Here is a 24,981-nt window from a genome sequence, read left to right as displayed (position 1 = left end):
AGTCCTAATATGTTGAATCTTAACGCGACTAATATATGTGTAGCTGTAGGTCTGACATGTGCGCGAATCAGGCAATGCTACCGTGTTGATCCTAAACGTGATTCATATACATCTGTGCTCACCTGGATATTGTTTTGTATATATGCAAACTGGGCAATGCTAATAGGTTGATCTTAAGAAGATGTGGTGACCTTTACTCAGTGAAGGTAGCTCTGGCATGTCGGTACAGCTGAAGCCAGAACTGAGACTTAAGTCCTCACTGGCACGCTCTACAGAGAGAGCACAGTTACAGCTTGATTAGAAGTCAGCACATCAGGCGTCTAGCCTGGGACCGCGTCACTTTGGAGAAGTCTCTTCAACATTCAAGGACTTAGCGCCCTAAGTGGGGAGAGCAAGGATTGAAGTAGAAATGTCTACAAATTTACAAATCTCTGCTTCTGGGAATTAGTTGAATCCGGTTGTTTATAATCATAGAAAGGATTAATGGACTTTGACTGGTTTTCCAACTGAAAAGGTGTCTTTTACCTAAACGGTTTGATTTAGCAGCTATAAGATTGGACTGTGTTTAAAATGAAAAAGGCAAATATCTTATGAAAGCACATGGAATTCTAAAACCAAGGACAGTGAATGGTTCCAGATTACGGTTTTAGTCATAAAAGGAAGTTCTTAGAGGAAGTTCTTGAACATATGCTCAGTGAGCAAAGTGTGTGTCCGGAAGTATGTTTCAAATTCATAATGCATGTTTACTGTCTGTGAAACCAACTTGAACTTCATTTCATTGCTTTATCCCTGGGGCAAGGGAGTATTAAAATATGAGGTAGGGTAGTGAAATGCAGTGTATGGCAGTAAGTTGATAATCATGGACATTTTTGTGGGGTCTGATGTTCATCATCAAAGCCTATGGAGAGAAACATTATTCTGTTATTAAACACAATTTCCCATGCAACAGGATAAAAATATTAGAGCTTTTTCGTGTAAACTTATGCTTGAGGAATATAAAAGGCAGGGATCATTGCAGTTGTCCTATAGATGAGCCTTGTTGTAATGCATATTTGGCATTATAGGTCTCTACCATCTCGTTTGTCATTTCTAGCCGTTTCCAGTCATGACTCTGAATCTTGTCAGTTAAGATCAGGGGTATAATTTACTCATTTAAAAACCTGAGAAGGACACAAGTTTTCAGGAGCTGGATTCACTGATTCTGGTTGTTCTAGAAAACATTGCATACGTAGAACCGGACTACAGGAAAAACTAAGCTGTCTTCAAGCAGTGTGCTTTGTATACCAGAATTTAGAAGGCACATTATTTCTCTTTGTATACTCTCAGTGGATTATGATGTTTTACGTTGGCACAATTAAAGGTACCAAATTGCCAACTGGGAACAGTGAATTTGGAATGAAAATGCGCGTGCCTTCATGCCAGGCATATGGCTAGAGTACATGAAACCATGGAATTTATTTTTTTAATTTAAAAAAATTTTTTATTATCCTTTTTTTTTTTTCTTATTAGTCATCAATTTTATACACATCAGTGTATAGAGGTCAATCCCAATCGCCCAAGTCAGCACACCACCATCTCCACCCACCGCGGCTTTCCCCCTTTGGTGTCCATATGTTTGTTCTCTACATTTGTGTCTCAACTTCTGCCCTGCAAACTGGTTCATCTGTACCATTTTTCTAGGTTCCACACATATGCGTTAATATATGATATTTGTTTTTCTTTCTGACTTACTTCACTCTGTATGACACTCTCTAGATCCATCCATGTCTCCACAAATGATCCGATTTCGTTCCTTTTTATGACTGAGGAATATTCCATTGTGTATATGTACCACAATTTCTTTATCCATTTGTCTGTTGATAGGCATTTAGGTTGCTTCCATGACCTGCCTATTGTAAATAGAGCTGCAATGAACATTGGGGTGCATGTGTCGTTTTGAATTATGGTTTTCTCTGGGTATATGCCCAGTAGTAGGATTGCTGGATATATGGTAATTCTATTTTTAGTTTTTAAGGAACCTCCATACTCTTCTCCATAGTGGCTGTATCAATTTACATTCCTACCAACACTGCAAGAGGGTTCCCTTTTCTCCACACCCTCTCCAGCATTTGTTGTTTGTAGATTTTCTAATGATGCCCATTCTAACTGGTGTGAGGTGATACCTCATTGTAGTTTTGTGGGGGGTTTTTTGTGTTTTTTTTTTTTTTTGCAGTACGCGGGCCTCTCACTGTTGTGGCCTCTCCCGTTGCGGAGCACAGGCTCCGGATGCACAGGCTCAGCGGCCATGGCTCACGGGCCCAGCCGCTCCGCAGCATGTGGATCTTCCCGGACCGGGGCACAAACCCGTTTCCCATGCATCGGCAGGCGGACGCTCAACCACTGCGCCACCAGGGAAGCCCCATTGTAGTTTTGATTTGCATTTCTCTAATAATTAGTGATGTTGAGGAGCTTTTCATGTGCTTCTTGGCCATCTGTATGTCTTCTTTGGAGAAATGTCTACTTAGGTCTCCTGCCCATTTTTAGATTGGGTTGTTTGTTTCTTTAATATTGAGCTGCATGAGCTGTTTATATATTTTGGACATTAATCCTTTGTCCATTGACTCCTTCGCAAATATTTTCTCCCATTCTGAGGGTTGTCTGTTCGTCTTGTTTATTTGCACAGCTTTGCTGTGCAAAAGCTTTGAAGTTTCATTAGGTCCCATTTATTTATTTTTGTTTTTATTTCCATTACTCTAGGATGTGGATCAAAAAAGATCTTGCTGTGATTTATGTGAAAGAATGTTCTTCCTGTGTTTTCCTCTAAGAGTTTTATAATGTCTGGTCTTACATTTAGGTCTCTAATCCATTTTGAGTTTATTTTTGTGTATGGTGTTAGGGAGTGTTCTAATTTCATTCTTTTACATGTAGCTGTCGAGTTTTCCCAGCACCACGTATTGAAGAGACTGTCTTTTCTCCATTGCATATCCTTCCGTCCTTTGTCATAGATTACTTGACCTTAGGTGCGTGGGTTTATCTCGGGTCCTTCTATCTTGTTCCATTGATCTATGTGTTTGTTATTGTGCTAGTACCATATTGTCTTGATTACTGTAGCTTTGTAGTATAGTCTGAAGTCAGAAAGTCTGATTCCTCCAGGTCCATTTTTTTCCCTCAAGACTGCTTTGGCTATTTGGGGTCTTTTGTGTCTCCATACAAATTTTAAGATTTTTTTGTTCTAGTTCTGTAAAAAATGCCATTGGTAATTTGGTAGGGATTGCCCTGAATCTGTAGATTGCTGTGGGTAGTATAGTCATTTTCACAATGTTGATTCTTCCAATCTAAGAACATGGTATATCTCTCCATCTGTTGGTATCACCTTTAATTTCTTTCATCAGTGTCTTATAGTTTTCTGCATTCAGGTCTTTTGTCTCCCTAGGTAGGTTTATTCCTAGGTATTTTATTCTTTTTGTTGCAGTGGTAAATGGGAGTGTTTTCTTAATTTCTCTTTCAGATTTTTCATCATTAATGTATAGGAATGCAAGAGATTTCTGTGCATTAATTTTGTATCCTGCAACTTTACCAAATTCATTGATTAGCTCTAGTAGTTTCTGGTGGCTTCTTTAGGATTCTCTATGTATAGTATCATGTCATCTGCAAACAGTGACAGTTTTACTTCTTCTTTTCCAATTTGTATTCCTTTTATTTCTTTTTCTTCTCTGATTGACATGACTTCCGAAACTATGTTGAATAATAGTGGTGAGAGTGGACACCCTTGTCTTGTTCCTGATCTTAGAGGAAATGCTTTCAGTTTTTCACCCTTGAGAATGATGTTGGCTGTGGGTTTGTCATATATGGCCTTTATTGTGTTGAGGTAGGTTCCCTCTATGCCCACTTTCTGGAGAGTTTTTATCATAAATGGGTGTTGAACTTTGTCAGAAGCTTTTTCTGCATCTATTGAGATGATCATATGGTTTTTCTTCTTCAGTTTGTTAATATGGTGTATCACATTGATTGATTTGCGTGTATTGAAGAATCCTTGCATCCCTGGGATAAATCCCACTTGATCATGGTGTATAGTCCTTTCAATGTGTTGTTGGATTCTGTTTGCTAGTATTTTGTTGAGGATTTTTGCATCTATATTCATGAGTGATACTGGTCTGTAATTTTCTTTTTTTGTAGTATCTTTGTCTGGTTTTGGTATCAGGGTGATGGTGGCCTCATAGAATGAGTTTGGGAGTGTTCCTTCCTCTGCAAATTTTTGGAAGAGTTTGAGAAGGATGGGTGTTAGCTCTTCTCTAAATGTTTGATAGAATTCACCTGTGAAGCCATCTGGTCCTGGACTTTTGTTTGTTGGAAGGTGTTTAATCACAGTTTCAATTTCATTACTTGTGATTGGTCTGTTCATATTTTCTCTTTCTTCTTGGTTCAGTCTTGGAAGGTTATACCTTTCTATGAATTTGTCCATTTCTTCCAGGTTGTCCATTTTATTGGCATAGAGTTGCTTTTAGTAGTCTCTTAGGATGCTTTGTATTTCTGCAGTGTCAGTTGTTACTTCTCCTTTTTCTTTTCTAATTCTATTGGTTTGAGTCCCCTTCCTCTTTTTCTTGATGAGTTGGGCTAATGGTTTATCAATTTTGTTTATCTTCTCAAAGAACCAGCTTTTAGTTGTATTGATCTTTGCTATTGTTTTCTTTGTTTCTATTTCATTTATTTCTACTCTGATCTTTATGATTTCTTTCCTTCTGCTAACTTTGGGTTTTGTTTGTTCTTCTTTCTCTAGTTCTTTAGGTATAACGTTAGATGGTTTATTTGAGACTTTTCTTGGTTATTGAGGTAGGCTTGTATAGCTCTAAACTTCCCTCTTAGAACTGCTTTTGCTGCATCCCATAGGTTTTGGATCGTCATGTTTTCATTGTCATTTGTTTCTATGTATTTTTTGATTTCCTCTTTGATTTCTTCAGTGATTTCTTGGTTATTTAGCAACGTATTGTTTAGCCTCCATGTGTTTGTGTTTTTTACATTTTTTACGCTGTAATTCATTTCTAATCTCATAGCGTTGTGGTCAGAAAAGATGCTTGCTATGATTTCGATTTTCTTCAATTTACTGAGGCTTGATTTGTGACCCAAGAGGCGATCTATCCTGGAGAATGTTCTGTGTGCACTTGAGAAGAAAGTGTAGTCTCCTGTTTTTGGATGGAGTGTCCTATAAATATCAATTAAATCTATCTGGTCTATTGTGTCATTTAAATCTTCTGTTTCCTTATTTATTTTCATTTTGGATGATCTGTCCATTGCTGTAAGTGAGGTGTTAAAGTCCCCCACTATTATTGTGTTAGTGTCAATTTCCTCTTTTATAGCTGTTAGCAGTTGCCTTGTGTATTGAGGTGCTCCTCTGTTGGGTGCATATATGTTTATAATTGTTGTATCTTCTTCTTGGATTGCTCCCTTGATCATTATGTAGTGTCCTTCCTTGTCTCTTGTAACATTCTTTATTTTAAAGTCTATTTTATCTGATATGAGTATTGCTACTCCAGCTTTCTTTTGATTTCCATTTGCATGGAATATCTTTTACTGTCCCCTCACTTTCAGTCTGTATGTGTCCCTAGGTCTGAAGTGGGTCTCTTGTAGACAGCATATATATGGGTCTCGTTTTTGTATCCATTCTGCAAGCTTGTGTCTTTTGGTTGGAGCATTTAATCCATGCACGTTTAAGGTAATTATTGATATGTATGTTCCTATTACCATTTTCTTAATTGTTTTGGGTTTGTTTTTGTAGGTCCTTTTCTTGTGTTTCCCACTTAGAGAAGTTCCTTTAGCATTGTTGTAGAGCTGATTTGGTGGTGCTGAATTCTCTTAGCTTTTGCTGTCTGTAAAACTTTTGATTTCTCCATCGAATCTGAATGAGATCCTTGCTGGGTAGAGTAATCTTGGTTGTAGGTTCTTCCCTTTCATCGCTTTAAGTATATCATGCCACTCCCTTCTGGCTTACAGAGTTTCTGCTGAGAAATCAGCTGTTAACCTTATGGGAGTTCCCTTGTATGTTATTTGTCGTTTTTCCCTTGCTGCTTTCAATAATTTTTCTTTGTCTTTAATTTTTGCCAATTGGATTACTGTGGGTCTCAGCGTGTTTCCCCTTGGGTTTAGCCTGTATGGGGCTCACTGTGGTTACTGGACTTGGGTGGCTATTTCCTTTCCCATGTTATGGAAGTTTTCAACTATTATCTCTTCAAATATTTTCTCTGGTCCTTTCTCTATCTCTCTTCTCCTTCTGGGACCCCTGTAATGCGAATGTTGTTGTGTTTAATGTTGTCCCAGAGGTCTCTTAGACTGTCTTCATTTCTTTTCATTCTTTTTTCTTTAGTCTGTTCTGCAGCAGTGAATTTCACTATTCTGTCTTCCAGGTCACTTATCCATTCTTCTGCCTCACTTATTCTGCTATTGATTCCTTCTAGTATAGTTTTCATTTCAGTTTTTGTATTGTTCATCTCTGTTTGTTTGTTCTTTAATTCTTCTAGGTCTTTGTTAAACATTTCTTGCGTCTTCTCAATCTTTGCCTCCATTCTTTTTCCGAGGTCCTGTATCATTTTCACTATCATTATTCTGAATTCTTTTCCTGGAAGGTTGCCTATCTCCACTTCATTTAGTTGTTTTTCTGGGGTTTTATCTTGTTCCTTCATCTGGTACATAGCCCTCTGCCTTTTCATCTTGTCTATCTTTCTGTGAATGTGGTTTTTGTTCCACAGGCTGCAGGATTATAGTTCTTCTTGCTTCTGCTGTCTGCCCTCTGGTGGATGAGGCTATCTAAGAGGCTTGTGTAAGTTTCCTGATGGGAGGGACTGGTGAAACCATGGAATTTAAATTGTGGAAGGCAGCAAATTGCAAAATGCAAAATGCAAAAAGATATCACAGCAAAAGGCATTATTGCTAACCTAATACATACAAAATCATAGCCCTTCCGTTTTTGTTTAGATTTAAGAGTTGAAGTGTTTCAACTGGAAGAATTCCATTGTTACAAGACACACAAAAAAAGAAAAATTAAGCAGTGAGTTCAGTAATATCTCTTTACTGTTTCAGGACATTGAATTTGTTTTGATTATATGAGTATTTCTTTGTGAAATTTCTCTTCAGTTGAGTTCATTAACACAGCATAAGGTATGAGAAATGTTCCTATTGTCTTGTAAAACATCAACCCTCAAGAAGTTTATTTTTGCTTTTGTTATGGAGGATGCAAGAGGATATTACTGTTATCTTGTTTTATCATTGCTGACCCTGTGACTTCTGAAATGATGATCTTGGACGTGGCCAGGGATGGAAGAGGGAAACTCTAGGCAAAAAATAACGATTCCTTATCTTAGGAATTATATTTATGTGACTGAAATGATTCAAGGAGACACTGCAAATGGTAGAATGACAGCACAGCAAGAGCTTGCGTGTGTGGTGAAGTGCTATAATATGCTATTGCTATATACTGGCACAGTCTGTTGGAGGACTGGATTGTTTTCATGGAAAATAAAGGCTTGACTCGTGGGTGTATCTTTACAAAGAGCTTTCCATGAAGCCAGGCAGGGAGGATACAGGTTATGCTGCTCCAATCTGGGAATCCCTATAGATACTGTATTTATTCAATTGTTTTGAGCCTGTTGTTGTCTGGAGGACTTTCTGGGTAAGCCAATATATCATTTCTTACACAGGGACAGGGAGACAAGCTTTGTACCATTTCTACAAAAGCAAAGTAGACCTTTGTATAAAAGGGAAAGGATCAGAGGGTCTCAGAAGTCTTTCCCTCTGTGCACGTGTGTTTGCTTGGATGCGGCGGGGAATGGGTTGGTGAGAAGAGGAGAAAGAAAAGAATTGAGGCATTTTCTGGTCACAGAAAAATGCTGGGAAAAGAGCCTTGAAGGAAAAGAGTTATGTTTTCTGTAACGTGACCCACAAACCTCTCTGGTGCACATATCAGAACAGAACCAGGGTGGATTTCAGTACTTAAATAACAGGATTCTTTGGTTTTCCCTGAAGCGTATTCCACTAAATGACAGATTTAGGGCCATTGTTGGCGATCTCTGCACCAGCTCAGCGTTTTTAACTCAGTGGTTCAAAATTGTGTCTGTGGTAATCCCCGGAGAAATTTGTTTTAAAAAAATATCGCATGTCCACCCTCCCCAACTGGCTCAGTAAGGATAGGATGGGCATAAAACTCTAGATTTTTTAAACAAGCATGCTGGCAAAACACCAGTGGAAACCAAGATTGCTTTTTAAAACTGCCTAAATATCTTCTTTCTAATCCACAAAAGACATTCACTAAATATTTCCTGATTTCTAATTTAAAAGACTTTGGGGGTAAATTAATACTCATCCCAAACAACTGGAAGATCCACAAGAAACCAAGAGGTCAGAAGGATACTATCCATGGTCGAAGACAAAGTCTAGAGTCAAAAGGTCTGAATAAAGTGTCAACTTCAGAGTTTGGACCAGAGACCTGAAAAGCCAGAACCAAGGCACTTGGCCCTGGAACCAGACATAGCAAGAGGGCAGGCGGGTAGGAGTGTCCCCCAGAGTATTTCTTGAAGGGCTGGGACTATATGCCGAGATCTTTTGATCTTCCAGTTATAGCAGTAGCTCCCCAGAATCTAAACACAAAGCAGAACAAGCCTAGGACTCATATTAAGGATCAGAACTATTTGGTAGGGAGGGAAACCTTCCCTAATCCGTGCCTGAGGCAGACATCACTAATGACTAACGGCAAGCTTCCCCTGAACCCCGGTGTGGGCTCGAAATCATAGTCTTTCTTGGCAAACGCTACTAATAAATCAGAACTGAAAGGAATGTGAAATCCACGTGCCATTTCTGAGGTAGTGTTGGGTTTCAATGAATGACCCTCGGTATCTCTTCCCATGCAGCTGTGTGTTGTCACCGTACTGAAGTCCTTGAACAGCTTCTGTTAAGATTAATCTGCTTAAAGGTAAAGAATAGTCAGAGAAATGGGGTGTGTTTGAATTAGGCTTTATTCTGTCTCTGATCACACATCTTTTTTTTTTTTTTTTTAATGGCCCAAAGACGTACAGGAAGGAAAAGACCTAGTTCTCTTTGGAAGTAATATATTGGTTAATGCTTCTGCGCTATTTCATTTTTTTTTTTTTTTTTTTTTTTTATGCGTTACGCGGGCCTCTCACTGTTGTGGCCTCTCCCGTTGCGGAGCACAGGCTCCGGACGCGCAGGCTCAGCGGCCATGGCTCACGGGCCCAGCCGCTCCGCGGCATGTGGGATCCTCCCAGACCGGGGCACGAACCCGTGTCCCCTGCATCGGCAGGCGGACTCTCAACCACTGCGCCACCAGGGAAGCCCTGCGCTATTTCATTTGATTAAAATTTTCTCCTGACCTTTTAGCAATTGAACTAACAATTGTGCAACACCTACTGTGCCCCTAGGGCTCTGGGAAGGGCTGTAATGTAGGTGTAGAGAAGGCACCATCCTTGCCAGACAGGAACTGAAAGCTAGTGGTCCACACAGGCCTTCAAAGAAATATCACCTGGTGTGAGATAAGCTTCACTTGTCACACAAAGAATGCAGTATGGACACAGAGAAAGGGACCTCCACTTAAGCTTCATGGAAAATGCAGCAAGGGACCGGAAGTGAACAGGCAGAGGAAGTGCTAAGACAATCCATTAAGAAATTCTATCGCACGTGAAAAATTAGGGGGATGCTGTTTTCAACATACAGTACGGGGACTGAGGAGACGCCATTGTGCTTAGGTGATTTTGACTCTTGCAAACCTGAGAGGTTTCTAAGAAAACCTCATTCTATGGGCAAATTTTGAAACAACGTGAACCCCACATTTCATTCCCACATCAAACTTTTGGCAAGAATTGCCTCTTTCCTAAGGGGTGGGCCGAGTTAATTTGAAATACTGGAGCGTGTAAGCCGAAACACCCGCTGTTCTTTCTTAGGATGAAACATCCCCTTATGCATATGTTGAATTATGCGTGGTCTTCCCTGTGGTGCAGTCCCGCCCCCTCTCTGGTTTTGGGGGTCTGGAGTCAGAGATAATGATGCAGTGGAAGAGTAGCTGTATTTGGACTTTCTCTTTGAAGCTATGGAGATCCAACAAAAGTTTCCAAGTGTGGGAGGAATGTGAGCATAGGGTATCTTGGACAGTGAATCCCAGGGATGGTACTTGAGGATGGAGGATGAGCCCAAGGTGAAGCAACTAGAGAACTAGTTAAGTAGCTCTTGTTGTAGATGGATGAAAGGATGGCATTGCCTCGAAGAAAGCCTGAAGGACTAGAAAAGATAAAGCAGGTCCGAAAGCTGTTTTGAACATTAAAAGAATACGCGAACAGGCTATGTCTTATCTTCCTTTTTGTGTTACTTTGCTTTATTGCTGAAATCAGAGATACGGGTTTTTTTTTTCTATTTTGTGGGTTTTGCAAGTAACGTTGCCCACTATTTAATCTTTTTTCAAACAGCAACTAAGTGAGGAAAGAAAGGACTCCTATTATCCCATCCTCTAGAGACAGTCATCGTCAACAGTCTGATGGCTCTACCTCTAGACGTATAAGTACACAAACATTTTTTAAAATAAAAATTCTTCTTTTCCCTTCTGGAATGCTTACTAAGACCTTCACCTTGCATCTAAACACGGTGGAGAGAAACGTCCCAGGGCATAGGCGATGCTGAGGCCGTTTGTCTACCCGTGCATACTGGTGGTTGAGGCATTACTTCTGCTATTTAATTTTGTCTGTTCAAATTTTTATCAAAATCTTGTGAAATCATCTCTTTTCTGCTTCCTGCTGTGACCTTGGTGATAGCTGAGCTTCTCTCCAAACAGCCCTCTGAAGCCAGCTGTTTGCACATCTGGTATCAGCCAATGGCTTGGAATAGTACAGTCCTCTTTGCTCCCTTCATGAGGCATCGGCTAATTTCAAGTGCTGTCACCTAGGATAACTGCAGCCTTCACCATCTCAGTCCTCTCCTTTAACCAGAAAAGGTAGTTCAACAGGTAAAACCCAAGAGCCCGTGTAAAACTGAATTGAGCTAGAACTAATAAGGAAATAAGTTACTACATTAAAACCATTCAAGGCTCCAACCATTCAAGGTCTGAACAGAGACGTACTCAAGAAAAATATTTCTGCTAAAAAGAAGACTTAGCAAGAGTGTTGAATCTGCCCCCCATAGTGTGCTCCCTGGACCCCAGTTTTCCCATCAGATGACTTTCATTTTGAGACGTCAGCCACCAAAAGACCTAGTCACCAGGACCCAGACCTCACCTTTATAACTGCTATCAGGATAATGAGACAAGTCTCTGTTCTTTGGCATTTCTAAGACCATCAGAGACCACCCATCATCTTCACCAGCAACTCTTCTCAAAGCGCAGGAAATCACAATGAAACATAGTTTACTGATGCTGCCAAATCCAGCCTTGGGGGCTGGAGATCCCTGTACTGTAGTTCATAACACGTACTGGTCTCACGAGCATTTCTTTCAGGTCCCAGTTGCCCTCTGGTCCTAGAAGACCGTTCCTCCCTACCCCCTCATCTTATGGTGCTCTGAATCGAATCACATTTTGGAATTTGCACATTTGGGGTGCGTCATTTAACCGTTTTGGTCCTAGGGTTTTTCATCTGCACAGTGGGTATAAGTATTCCTTCTTCTATGTTTGTTTAAGAGCAAATGAGTTCTCTAAATTGTTTAGCACAGCATTTAAAAGACTGATGATACCAGGTGCTGGTGAGGATGTGGGACAGTGGGTGCTCTCATACTCTGCTGGTGGAAATGTCAAAGATAGTATAGTCACTTTGAAAAATAGTTTGGCAGGTTCTTAAAATGAAAGGCGTGCACCTACCGTACTGCTCTAGCCATTCGTCCTCTGTCTTTACCCGTGAGATATGAAAGAATATGTCCATACACAGACTTGCACGTCAATTTTTTTGTAGATTTATTTATTATTTTTGTAGAAAGATTTATTATTTTTTAATCTATTTTTATTTTTGGCTGTGTGCAGGCTCTCTCTAGTTGTGGCTACTCTTCGTTGAGGTGCGTGGGCTTCTCATTGCAGTGGCTTCTCTTGCTGCGGAGCACAGCCTCTAGGCGCACAGGCTTCAGTAGTTGTGGCGTGTGGGCTCAGTAGCTGTGGTGCACAGGCTTAGTTGCTCCACGGCATGTGGGATCTTCCCGGACCAGGGCTCGAACCCGTGTCCCCTGCTTGGCAGGCGGATTCTTAACCACTGTGCCACCAGGGAAGCCCTGTAGATTTATTTTTAATAGTCCAAAACTGGAAACAATCCAAGCGCCCATCAATAGGTGAATGGATATGCAAATTACAGTCTCTTCATAAAATGGAATACTACTGTACAGTAAAAAGCATCAGAGTATTGATACGTCCAACAGCATGGATAAATCCTAAGTAATTACTCTGAGTGAAAGAATGCAGATCAAAAAAGAGTGTATAGGTATGATTCCATTTATAGCAAATTCTTTTTTTTTTTTTTTTTTTTTTGCGGTGTGCGGGCCTCTCACTGTTGTGGCCCCTCCCGTTGCGGAGCACAGCCTCCAGACGCGCAGGCTCAGCGGCCATGGCTCACGGGCCCAGCCGCTCCGCGGCATGTGGGATCCTCCTGGACCGGGACACGAACCCGCGTCCCCTGCACCGGCCGGCGGACTCTCAACCACTGCGCCACCAGAGAAGCCCTCGAATCCTTTTTAATATCCAAATTAATCTATAGTAACAGAAAGCAGATCAGTTGTAGGCTGGGGGTGGTGCTGAAGAATGACAAAGGAGCACAAGGAAATTTGGAGGGTGATGTACGTGTTCACTTTCTTGATTATGGTGATGGTTTCAAGCATGTGTGTGTCTGTATGTCAAAGCTCATCAAATTGCACGCTTCAAATGGGTGCAATTCATTATGTATCAGTTATACATCAGTAAAGCCTTTAAAACTTGCTTTGCACAGAAACACTTCTCGTCTTCCTCCTTTTCCTTGAAACTTAATAATTAAGTGTTCTGGGACTTCCCTGGTGGCGCAGTGGTTAAGAATCCGCCTGCCGATTCAGGGGACACAGGTTTGAGCCCTGGTCCGGGAAGATCCCACATGCCGCGGAGCAACGAAGCCCGTGTGCCACAGCTACTGACCCTGCGCTCTAGAGCCCGCGAGCCACAACTACTGAAGCCCACGTGCCTAGAGCCCGTGCTCCGCAACAAGAGAAGCCACCGCAGTGAGAAGCCCGCGCACCGAAACGAACAGTATCCCCCGCTCGCCGCAACTAGAGAAAGCCCGCGTGCAGCAACAAAGACCCAATGCAGCAAAAAAAAAAATAATAATAATTAAGTGTTCTTATATCTATTGGCCTATTTGCACAGTGCTGACAGAAGAAATTGCATCGGAAATAAAACTAGAATTGTATAAATGAGAGTATAGAGAGCACCTCACACATTCTCTGACAAATGGTAAATGCTCATTAAAGGAGAACTGTCACCTTCCATCCTAGGCTCCCCTTAGCAAAAATTTCTGTCTAAGTCAAGGCAGGAGGGTGAACAGAAGGTGAAATAGTCATGCATTTGGGGAAACTGTAAGTAGAGGCTGTAGTGTGGCTTAGAGGGAAAGCAAGAGCTAACTCTGGAGAGGTGGGTAGAGGTGAAATCTTAGAGGATCCTGTATGTTTGACCTTGTTTTTTGAGGAATTGGGGTGTGAGCTTCAGTGAGTTTTAGGGCAGGGGTGTGATGCTGCTGGATTTATGTTTTAGAAAGATTACTCATGGCCTATGAGTAATGGTTTGCAGGATAGTTGTAACATTGTGATTTATAATAAGAAATATGTATCTGATCTTCGTTCCATTTCTGGCGTGGAGCTGCTAAAACCCTTGGAATTTCCTAAACTAGGAGAGCTGTAAAGGTGTCTTTTGTTATGTTAATGAAGTACCTTTTGGGCCTCTGGGAGAGGTTGCCGGGAGCCAGGCTTGTGATTAGAGTTACAACTTCTATTTCTACCCCTGACCTCTGGGTCAGTCAGCATTGAGCAATGATTTATTCATTCGTGCCTACTTACTGCAGCCTCCGTAAAATCCCCAAAGGATGGGGTTTGGAGAACTTCTGGGTTGGTGAACACTTGGGAGAATTGGGGAGAGCGGCATGCTCCAAGAGCATCTCCCTTTCCCCGTACCTGTGATGTATACATATCTTCCCTCTGGCCATTCCTGAGTTATATTCTTTTATAAAAAGAAAAGAAAAGAAAACAACAGTCATCTAATTAGTCAATGTTCCTGAGTTCTGTGAGCCACTCCAGCAAAATAATCCAACCCAAGCAGGGGGCTGCTGGGACCTCCAGTCTATAGCCAGTAGGTCAGAAGCACAGGTGACAACCTGGACAAGCAGTTGGCATCTGAAGTGCAGTCGGGGGGTGCAGTCTCATGGGACTGAGCCCTTGACCTGGAATATGATGCTATCTTCCATAGTATCAGAACTGAGTTGATTTGTAGGATATCCTGCAGGTGTCAGACTACTGGGGGAAAAGAAGTCCCAGATGTTGGAACTGGGTGCAGAACATTTTACAGTTAATATGTGAAGTTCTGTCCTGGGCAGACAGACGCTGGTTACCAGTAAAGATTTAAATGGGTTTTTCCTATAACCAGACTTTTAGATCCATGATAGTATGCAACCTGAGGGGTGGGGAAGAGTGAAAACAGTCTGTTGGATGGAAAACTTGGATCAGAGCTGGTAGCCATGTACTTTCCTTCTCTTCCCTTTTGGTGAAGGGGCCAGCAAACCTCCAACACCAGAGAACGTTAGATGGACTTGGGAATTGCAATTCTGCTCACTCCCCTGTCTCGCAGGATGGTTGGTGGGGTGGAGACTTTGAAACACTGCCTCCAGTCTACACTCTCCCTCCCCAGGTAAAGAGAGGGACCTGCAGGTGAAACTGCGGCCGATAGTATTCAGTAGTTGATATATATTATGGGTGTTAGTAAGAGTTTGTTTTGAAGAGTATCTATATAGTAGAAATACCGTCTATACACATTTCCCCGTGCTTTGGGTATTCTCACTGTGTTGCCACCGTTCCCTCTTTTTCCAAAGGTGATGGGGGCTTTTGAACCGGAAGCAGTTCCTAATGAATAAAGCTGTCCTCAGCTGATTGGCCCTTTGTCTTGAGAATCGCGGTGCATGTTGTCTGCTATGGAGTTCCCGCCCTCTGAGAGCCCAGCTCATTAGCCTGTGCCTTTGGTAGCCCTCTACCCCTGCTCAGCACTACAGTTGACTCTCCACGTCTGCCTGGGTTGGGACATAAAGCCATTGGGAAGTCAGTGCATCAGGAAGGGAATGGTCTCAAATAAATGATAATCCAATTACAGACTTGGAGGAGGGCTCATGTGGAATTTCTCAACTTCGATTGAATAAAAGTGACATTTTCCCATTCACATCTCAGGCACATAAGGGTATCTGAGAAGAGAGGGGAGCCACAGGTAGTCAACAGAGCAATTGTAGGGTCAGGCTGAGAGCACAGTGTGGCAAGGAATTTAAAGGACACGCCCGTGCCACTCAATTAGCAATTCCTTGAGCTTTCAAAAGTCTTTATAGGGGCTGCCCTGGTGGCGCAGTGGTGGAGAGTCCGCCTGCCGATGCAGGGGACGCGGGTTCGTGCCCCGGTCCGGGAAGACCCCACATGCCGCGGAGCGGCTGGGCCCGTGAGCCGTGGCCGCTGAGCCTGCGTGTCCGGAGCCTGTGCTCCGCAACGGGAGAGGCCACAACAGTGGAGGCCCGCCTACCGCAAAAAAAAAAATACAGTCTTTATATACATGAAGGAGGAACTTCAGGCACACTGGGTCATCAGTAAAAATCCATTGGTAGACAATTAAATGATGAAACAAGAAGTCCTGTTTTCTTTCCTGTGTCACAGGCTCTCCAGTCTTCACCTCTGAACTTCGAAGCAATGATCTTTTCTGATTTCTCACTTCCAAGAAGCTAAAACTGTTGCCAAAGAGGCTTGATTTATATATGAGTCAGTTTTTCACACCTGGGAAATTCTGGCTAACAGACCCAAAGCCCCATATCAGTTTGTGGTGATCGGGTTTTAGCATCCAAGACCGGATATGTACGCTGGCTAAATCTGTCTTCCAATTCAACCAGTTCCACTGTGTTTCTCCAGTAACCTTCCCAGTGCCCTGTCAAAGTGACTGGGTTCGGATGCCATGGCCAAATTCCCCTGTAGGTGTGGTGAGGGCTGCTGCCTGGTGCTGGATCACGTGCCAGATGAATGAGGTGCTTAGTTTTAACCCAGTAATCAGGTCATTATCTCCTTGTTTAATGTTCCAGATCTTGAGATCTAGAAGTAGGTTATGCAATTGTATTTTAAGAAATTTAACTAGAGGCAAGGAACCACCCAAATGTTTTCATTTGTGTAGTGAAATTTAATTTAATTTTTAATCCCCTTTTCCCAGAATCCTTGCTGGGTGGACAGGGGTAGAGATAAGTGTATAGGTCTTTGGCATTTTTGTAATAGTTTTGAAATTGGGACATTATCCAGTTATATCGTAGTGGGAAATGGGCTCAAAATCTTCAGATTTTCCACTGTTGAAAATATGGCACAAAAGCTTATACACAACAAACAGAGGCAAACTGCTGACACAGGAGTTGAACCGAACACTCTAGGAAGACCTACGTAAGAGAAGGAGACTTCACCATCTGATTCCGGGGTTAAGAGCTGTGCGGATGATTTGTACGCAAGCTCGTTAAATTTTCAATCCCAATAAAGAGCTCTGGGAAATGGAAGGGACTATCGTTTCATTTTGCTATAGAAATCCAGTTTCCCACTACAGCCGTTACAAAAAGAAAATGTAAGGAAATGATTTCTTAATGAGTGATGCTGGCAGTCGGTCTGCCTGATACAGAAGCATCAATGTCTGTAATGGGTCCTCAGGTACCTAAAATTGAAAATTGTCTCTCTCACGTGTCTGTGCATTCCATTCAGCTGTTATGTTCTAGTTGATTGCTTGGCTTATAACCAACAGTCAGTTTTTTGATCCAATGCCTCCCATTGCACAGTTCTGAAAAAAAAACAGGTTAGTAGATGTACGGAAACAGCAAATATGAAAGGTTTTTTTCCCCATGATGGCACCATCTTTTTTTCCCCTCCAGTGCCTACTACCTCTGAGCTAGACATTCTAGGAGAGAGGATTTTAAAATAGTTTCCTTTTCTTTTAGAATGGTCTCTGCTATTTAGCAATCCATTTTTAAGTGCCGGTAACATGCTAGACCCAGAGACCCCACCGACAGGGGATCTTATCCCTCGTTTTTAAAAGAAAAGTTCTCCAGTGGCTTCCCATTGATAATCATAATTTATTATTTTTACCTCCCTGCCACGATCAAAATTAGAATAGTATTTAAGCACGCCCTTAGAGCCTGTAAGACTTAGATCAAGGTCATAGACTATGGCCTGTGAGCCAAATCCAACCAGCTGCTTGTTGTTTGTTTTTGCGGTACGCGGGCCTCTCACTGTTGTGGCCTCTCCCATTGCGGAGCACAGGCTCCGGACGCGCAGGCTCAGCGGCCATGGCTCACGGGCCCAGCCGCTCCACGGCACGTGGGATCCTCCCGGACCGGGGCACGAACCCGTGTCCCCTGCATCGGCAGGCGGACTCTCAACCGCCGCGCCACCAGGGAAGCCCCAGCTGCTTGTTTTTATAAGTAAAGTTTGATTGGAACACAGCCATGTTTATTAATTTACATATTCCCTATGGCTGCTTTTATGCTACGAGGACAGACTTGAGTAGATGTGGCAGAGATAGTATGGCCTGCAAAGCCGAAAATATTTATCATCTGGATCTTGACCAAAGAAGTTTGATGTCCTTGACTCGGATGCTCTGGTGCTTTCCTATGTCTTGGATCCTTGTTTCACGCGCATCTCATGCTCAGTGATTTCCCTTTCGTCTTGCTGAAATTATTTATTCGCTTAACATACTGAGACCATTTCCTTCCCAGGACCTCTGCACAGATGTGCCCTCTGTCAAGGATGCTGTCACCAAGAACTTCTCATGCTGCCTTTTTTCATCACTCAGCTCCCAGCTTACAGACTCATATCAGAGGGGTCTTTTAACTCTCCTCCATCCAAGCTCTCGCCATCCCAGTTACATTCTGTTCCGTCCTAGCATTCATCAGTACCTAATGTCAGCTATTGTTGTGTTATGTATTTTTCACCTCTACACTTGGTTTGTCTGGTTCTTTTCTGGATCCCTAGGACCCCAAAAGGTGACTGGCCCTAGTAAACACTCAATGAATCCCTGTGGGTTGGGTGAATTAATGAATGAACGAGTGAATGAATCTGTTTTGGAGTAAGATATAGCCCCTCCCCTAAATAAACAGTTTAGAAGTGGAGAGAGCCATGTAAACTAATATCTGCAAAAATCACTAAACTATAAAACCATAGGAAAGTAGGTTTATAGTGAGAAATGAGAGAGAGAATTTGCTGGAGGAATATATGCATGAAGACGACACAGACAAAGCAAATCTTCAAGGATGACTAGGCATTGTTGGACAGAGAAGGGCTTTCTAAACTGAAGGAATTGATTGGGGAAGTGATTTATTGAAATTGATTACCATTGAATATATAAAAGTGTCCCATCTCACAGACTATTTTCAGTCTCCAGAAGAGTAAAGCTGATGAAAAAATCCAAAAATTCACATGATGGTGAGGGCATGGAAAAATGGATATTCTTATGAACTACAAATGGATGTCTAAACTGATCAAATCTTTTTGTTATTAATCTGGATTATTTAAAAATTTTTTTTTAATTTTAAATTTTTTCCAGTTTTATTGAGATAGAACTGACATATATCATTATATTAGTTAAAGGTGCAGAACGTGAATGATTTGACATATGTATATATTGCAGAAAGATTACCACGATCAGTTTAGTTAATATCCATTGCTTCAAATAGTTACAAGTTTTCTCTTTTCTTATGATAAGAACTTTAAAGATGTAGTCTCTTAGCAACTTTCAAATATACAGTACAGTATTGTTAACTATAGTCACAATGCTGTATATTACGTACCAGAAATTATTTATGTTATAAATGGAAGTTTATAGCTTAGCTTTTTTTTTTTTTTTTTTTTTTTTTGCGGTACGCGGGCGTCTCACTGCTGTGGCCTCTCCCGTTGAGGAGCACAGGCTCCGGGTGCGCAGGCTCAGCGGCCATGGCTCACGGGCCCAGCCGCTCCGCGGCATGTGGGATCTTCCCGGACCGGGGCATGAACCCGTGTCCCCTAGCATGGGCAGGTAGACTCTCAACCACTGTGCCACCAGGGAAGCCCGTTTATAGCTTTTGATCATCTTCACTCAATTCACTCCCCACCACTTCTGGCAATCACCTGTTGTCTCTTTCAGTTCTTTTTTTTTTTAGACTCCACATATAAGAGAGATCCTACAAGAGATCGTTTGGCTTTCTCTGACTGACTTATTTCACTTAGCGTAATGCCCTCAAGCTCCATCCATGTTGTGAGCAATGGCAGGATTTCCTTCTTTTTAACGGCTATTTTGTCCACATATTTTTTCTTTTTTTCATATATACATACATATGTATGCTTATATAAGTATAAATATATATATATATAATCTTCTTTATCCATTCATCTACTACTGGACACTTAGGTTGTTTCCATGTTATAGCTATCGTAAATAATGCTCTCATGAACATGGGGTGCAGGTACCTGTTCAAAATATTGATTTTGTTTCCTTTAGATATATTCCCAGAAGTGGAATTGCTGGATTATATGGTAGTTCTATTTTTAATTTTTTGAGGACCCTCCATACTGTTTTCCATAGTGGGTGTACCAGTTAACATTCCCACCAACAGTGCACAAGTGTTCCCTTTTCCCTATGTTCTCACCAACACTTGTTATCTGTTGTCTTTTTGATACTAGGCATTCTCACAGATGCAAGGTGATATTTCATTGTAGTTTTGATTTGCATTCCCCTGATGATTTGTAATGTCAAGCTCCTTTTCGTTAACCTGTCGGTCATTTGTATACCTTTGGCAAAATGTCTATTCAGTTCCTCTGCTCAGTTTTTAATTAGATTGTTTGGGTTTGTTTTGTTTTGGGGTTTTTTTGGCTATTGAATTGTATGAGTTCTTTATATATTTTGGATTTTAACTTCTTATATGTGATTTTCTCCCATTACAAAAGTTGTTTTTCATTTTGTTGATGGTTTCCTTTCCTGTGCAGAAGTTTTTTAGCTTGATGTAGTCCCACTTGTTCATTTTTTCTTTTGTTGCCTTCGTAGTTGAAGTCAAATGCAAAATAATCACTGCCAGTACAGATGTCAAGGAGCTTACCTCCTGTTTTCTTCTGGAAGCTTTATGCTTTCAGGTCTTAAGCTCTAGTGTTTTCCCAGTTTGAGCTGATTTTTGTATACAGTGTAAGATAGGAATCCAGTTTCATTCTTTTGTATATGGCTGTCCAGTTTTCCCAACACCATTTAATTAAAGAGACTGTCGTTTCCCCATTGTATATACTTGGCTCCTTTGTCATAGATGAATTGACCATGTGCATGTGGATTTATTTTTGGACTCTCTATTCTGTTCTATTGATCTGTGTGTCTGTTTTTCTGCCAGTACCCTACTGTCCTGATTACTGTAGCTTTGTAATGTAGTTTGAAAGCAGGAAGTGTGATGCCTCCAGTTTTGTTCGTCTTTCTCAAGATTGCTTTGGCTATTCAGTGTCTTTTGTTTTAAAATTTTAGGATTGTTGTTTCTATTTCTGTGAAAAAATGTCATTGAAACTTTGATAGGGATTACATTGAATCTGTAGATTGCTTTGGGTAGTATGGACATTTTAACAATATTAATTCTTCCAGCCATAAGTACAAAAGAGCTTTCCATTTATTTGTATATTCTTCAGTTTCTTTTATTAAACTCTTATAGTTTTCAGTGTACAGATTTTTTACCTACTTATTTATCCCTAGGTATTTCTTTTTTTTTTCATGCAGTCGTAAGTGGATTGTTTGATGGTAGTATATAGAAATGCAACTGATTTTTGTATATTGATTTTGTATCCTGCAACTTTACTAAATTAGTTTATTTGTTCTGATAGTTTTTTGGTGGAGTCTTGAGGATTTTCTGTAATATAATGCCACCTGCATGTAGAGATAGTTATTTCTTCCTTTCCAATTTGACTGCCTTTTATTTATTTATGTTGCCTAATTTCTTGGCCAGGGCTTCCTATGCTATGTTGGATAAAAGTGGTGACAGTGGACATCGTTGTCTTGTTTCTGATACTAGAGGAGAAGCTTTTAGCTTTTTCCATATATTAGTTGTGGACTTGTCATTATGGCCTTTATTATGTTGAGATATGTTTTCTCTATACCTAGTTTGTTGAGACCTTTTATCATAAATGGATATTGAATTTTGTTGAATGCTTCTCTATACTTATTGAGATAATAATGGGATATTTGTTCTTCATTTTGTTAATGTGGTAGATCACATTGATTGATTTGTGTGTGTTGAACCCTGGAATAAGTCCCAATTAATCATGGTGTGTGATCCTTTTCATGTACTGTTGAATATTGGTTGCTAATATCTTGTTAAGGATTTTTGCATTTATGTTCATCAGGGATATTGATCTCTAATTTTCTTTCCTTGTAGTGTCCTTACCTGGTTTTTGCATCAGGGGAATGCTGGCCTTGTAAAATTAGTTTGGAAGTGTTCACTCCTTTTCAGTTTTTTGAGGAGTTTGAGAAGGATTTGTTATGTATTCTTCTTTAAATGTTTGGTAGAATTCATCAGTGAAGCCATATGGCACTGGAATTTTCTTTGTTGTGAGGTTTTTGATTATTGATTTGATCTCCTTACTAGTAATTTGTCATTTCAGATTTTGTATTTCTTCATGATTCATTGTTGCTAGGTTGTATGCTTCTCGGAATTTTCCATTTCTTCTAGGTTGTCCAATTTTTTGGTGTATACTTGTTCATAGTAGTCTCTTATGATCATTACCCTGGTTTAATTAGTTAACCTTTCTGTGTGTCGACTTCCTTATTTACAAAATGAGAATGTCAATAATGTTTATCTTAAAAGGTTATCATAAGAATTGAATTAGTTAATTCATTTTATATATGTATGTATATGTATGCATATATACATTCCATATATATGGAAACACACACACACACCAGGCATGGTTGTATATGCTGAGGAAATAGCAGGAAGCCAGAGATTAATATCTCAGTCTACATTCCAATGGAGGGAAGAAACATTTTAAATAGATATATAAAACCTATAGAGAATGTCAGACTATGACAGATAATATGGAAAAAAGTTTAAAAAGTACCAGGATGTGGGGGGCGGGAGGGCAGTATTTGCAATTTTGAATAGGTACTCAAAGAAGGCCTCACTGAGAAGATGAACTGTGAGCAAAGATGTCAAGAAGCAAGCCGTGAGATCTAGGAGAAGGGCATTCCAGGTACAGGGAAGAAGAGTGCAAAGGTCCTGAGGCAGAAGGATGTCAGGAATGTTTGAGAGAACAGGGAGAGCAGTATTTGTAAGGAGGTTCATAGTAGGAGGTGGGCATAGAAGGACAGGGAACACAGCTTCAATTCATGTGAATCAGGTTGGATGAGATGGGAAGCCTTTAGAGGGTTCTGTATGAAAGCAAAATCATTTGACTTAGATTTTTTTTTTTTTTGCGGTACGCGGGCCTCACTGTTGTGGTCTCTCCCGTTGCGGAGCACAGGCTCCGGACGCTCAGGCTCAGTGGCCATGGCTCACGGGCCCAGCCGCTCCGCGGCACGTGGGATCTTCCCGGACCGGGGCACGAACCCGTGTCCCCTGCATCGGCAGGGGGACTCTCGACCACTGCGCCACCGGGGAAGCCCTTGACTTAGATTTTTAAAGGATCAGCTGACATCCATTTTATTTCATGTGAAATATTCAAAACAGTGCCTGTACATATTAAAAGTATTAAATGCTCAATAAAGTTTAGGTATTTTTATCTGTAGTATTAGCATTATCATTGTCTAGCTTGAATACATTTTCTAAAATTTTATAAGGGCTTATATATATATATATATATATATACATATACATATTTTATAAGGGCTTATATATATACATATACATATTTTATAAGGGCTTATATATATATACATATACATATTTTATAAGGGCTTATATATATATACATATACATATTTTATAAGGGCTTATATATATACATATACATATTTTATAAGGGCTTATATATATATACATACATATTTTATAAGGGCTTATATATATATACATATACATATTTTATAAGGGCTTATATATATATATACATATACATATTTTATAAGGGCTTATATATATATACATATACATATTTTATAAGGGCTTATATATATACATATACATATTTTATAAGGGCTTATATATATACATATACATATTTTATAAGGGCTTATATATATATATATACATATACATATTTTATAAGGGCTTATATATATATACATATACATATTTTATAAGGGCTTATATATATATACATATACAAATTTTATAAGGGCTTATATATATATATACATATACATATTTTATAAGGGCTTATATATATACATATACATATTTTATAAGGGCTTATATATATACATATACATATTTTATAAGGGCTTATATATATATATACATATACAAATTTTATAAGGGCTTATATATATTATACATATACATATTTTATAAGGGCTTATATATATATATACATATACATATTTTATAAGGGCTTATATATATATATACATATACATATTTTATAAGGGCTTATATACATATACATATTTTATAAGGGCTTATATATATATATACATATACATATTTTATAAGGGCTTATATATATATACATATACAAATTTTATAAGGGCTTATATATATTATACATATACATATTTTATAAGGGCTTATATATATACATATACATATTTTATAAGGGCTTATATACATATACATATTTTATAAGGGCTTATATATATATACATATACATATTTTATAAGGGCTTATGTATATATACATGTACATTTTATAAGGGCTTATATATATACATATACATCTTTTTTTAAATAAGAAAACCTTCATCTTTCCTTACCCCTTTACACACCTATGCAAATGCCACTTTCCTGCTACTCGTGAGAAACCAGTTTGTGATGGGAAACACAAGGAAACTGAATTCTTGCACCAACCCTGCCCTGGAACTCAGTCTAGAAACAGTTAAACCTGAGTAGACCTGGGACCAGGCACTAGGGCTCCCACCCATAACTATGCAGTAATTTAAATACAATATAACAGCATCTCTACAGCTTTGATTTGACAATAACAGTTTGGCATTTCAAATACTATTTTGAAGCACTCATTGCTTCTGGCAACTGCCCCACAGGATTTCTTCTTTGACCTTTTTTTAAGTGCATCTTAATCAAGTAGCAGAGAGTGAGAGAATGGTTCCATATTCATAGCCTTGTTTTCCTGTGATTTTCTGTTTAATCAGTTGGCTATTTTGGACAGTTTCCAATTTCAAGCATTCATTCTTCATTCGTCCCACAAATATTTTTCGAAAGCCTACCATGTGCCAGGTACTTTTCTAGGTTTGGGAGATAAAACAGAAAACAAGACAATTCTCTGGCCTCATGGAAATTACATTCTGTTAGAATAGTAAGACAGTCTACAAATAAACGGATGATAAGAAGAAATGGGGGAAATAAAGAAGGGTGTGGAATAGACTTTGTCAGGGACTGTTTTAGATAGTGGTGGTCAGGGAGGGCTTCCTGGAGGAGGTGCTCTTCAACCTGAAACCTGCCTGAAATGAAATGATAGAGGGAACAGCATGGGCAAAGTCCCTCAGTGGAGAGTGTGATTGGCTTGAGAAACAGAAGCTGGAGTGTAGAAGATGGAGGTAGGAGATGGAGTCAGCGAGAGAGCCAGGGCTTTAGAATCCATTCTGAGCAAGATGGGTAGCAGTAGGAGGCTTCAGAGGATGTCATATGACGTATGTTTTAG

At 40.0% G+C, this 24,981-nt stretch overlaps 1 protein-coding gene across 3 annotated transcripts in view; it reads left to right on the top strand.

Moving 5' to 3' along the window:
- The window catches only part of GRM7 (glutamate metabotropic receptor 7), an 843,150-nt gene that overhangs the window by 674,179 nt on the left and 143,990 nt on the right, over positions 1-24,981 (top strand). The window lies entirely within an intron of this gene.

The sequence above is a fragment of the Phocoena phocoena genome, chromosome 10, assembly GCF_963924675.1.
Source record: "Phocoena phocoena chromosome 10, mPhoPho1.1, whole genome shotgun sequence".
Taxonomy (NCBI): Eukaryota; Metazoa; Chordata; class Mammalia; order Artiodactyla; family Phocoenidae; genus Phocoena; species Phocoena phocoena.
Note: the sequence above shows the minus strand (reverse complement) of the source record. Positions and strands in the feature narration are given on the sequence as shown.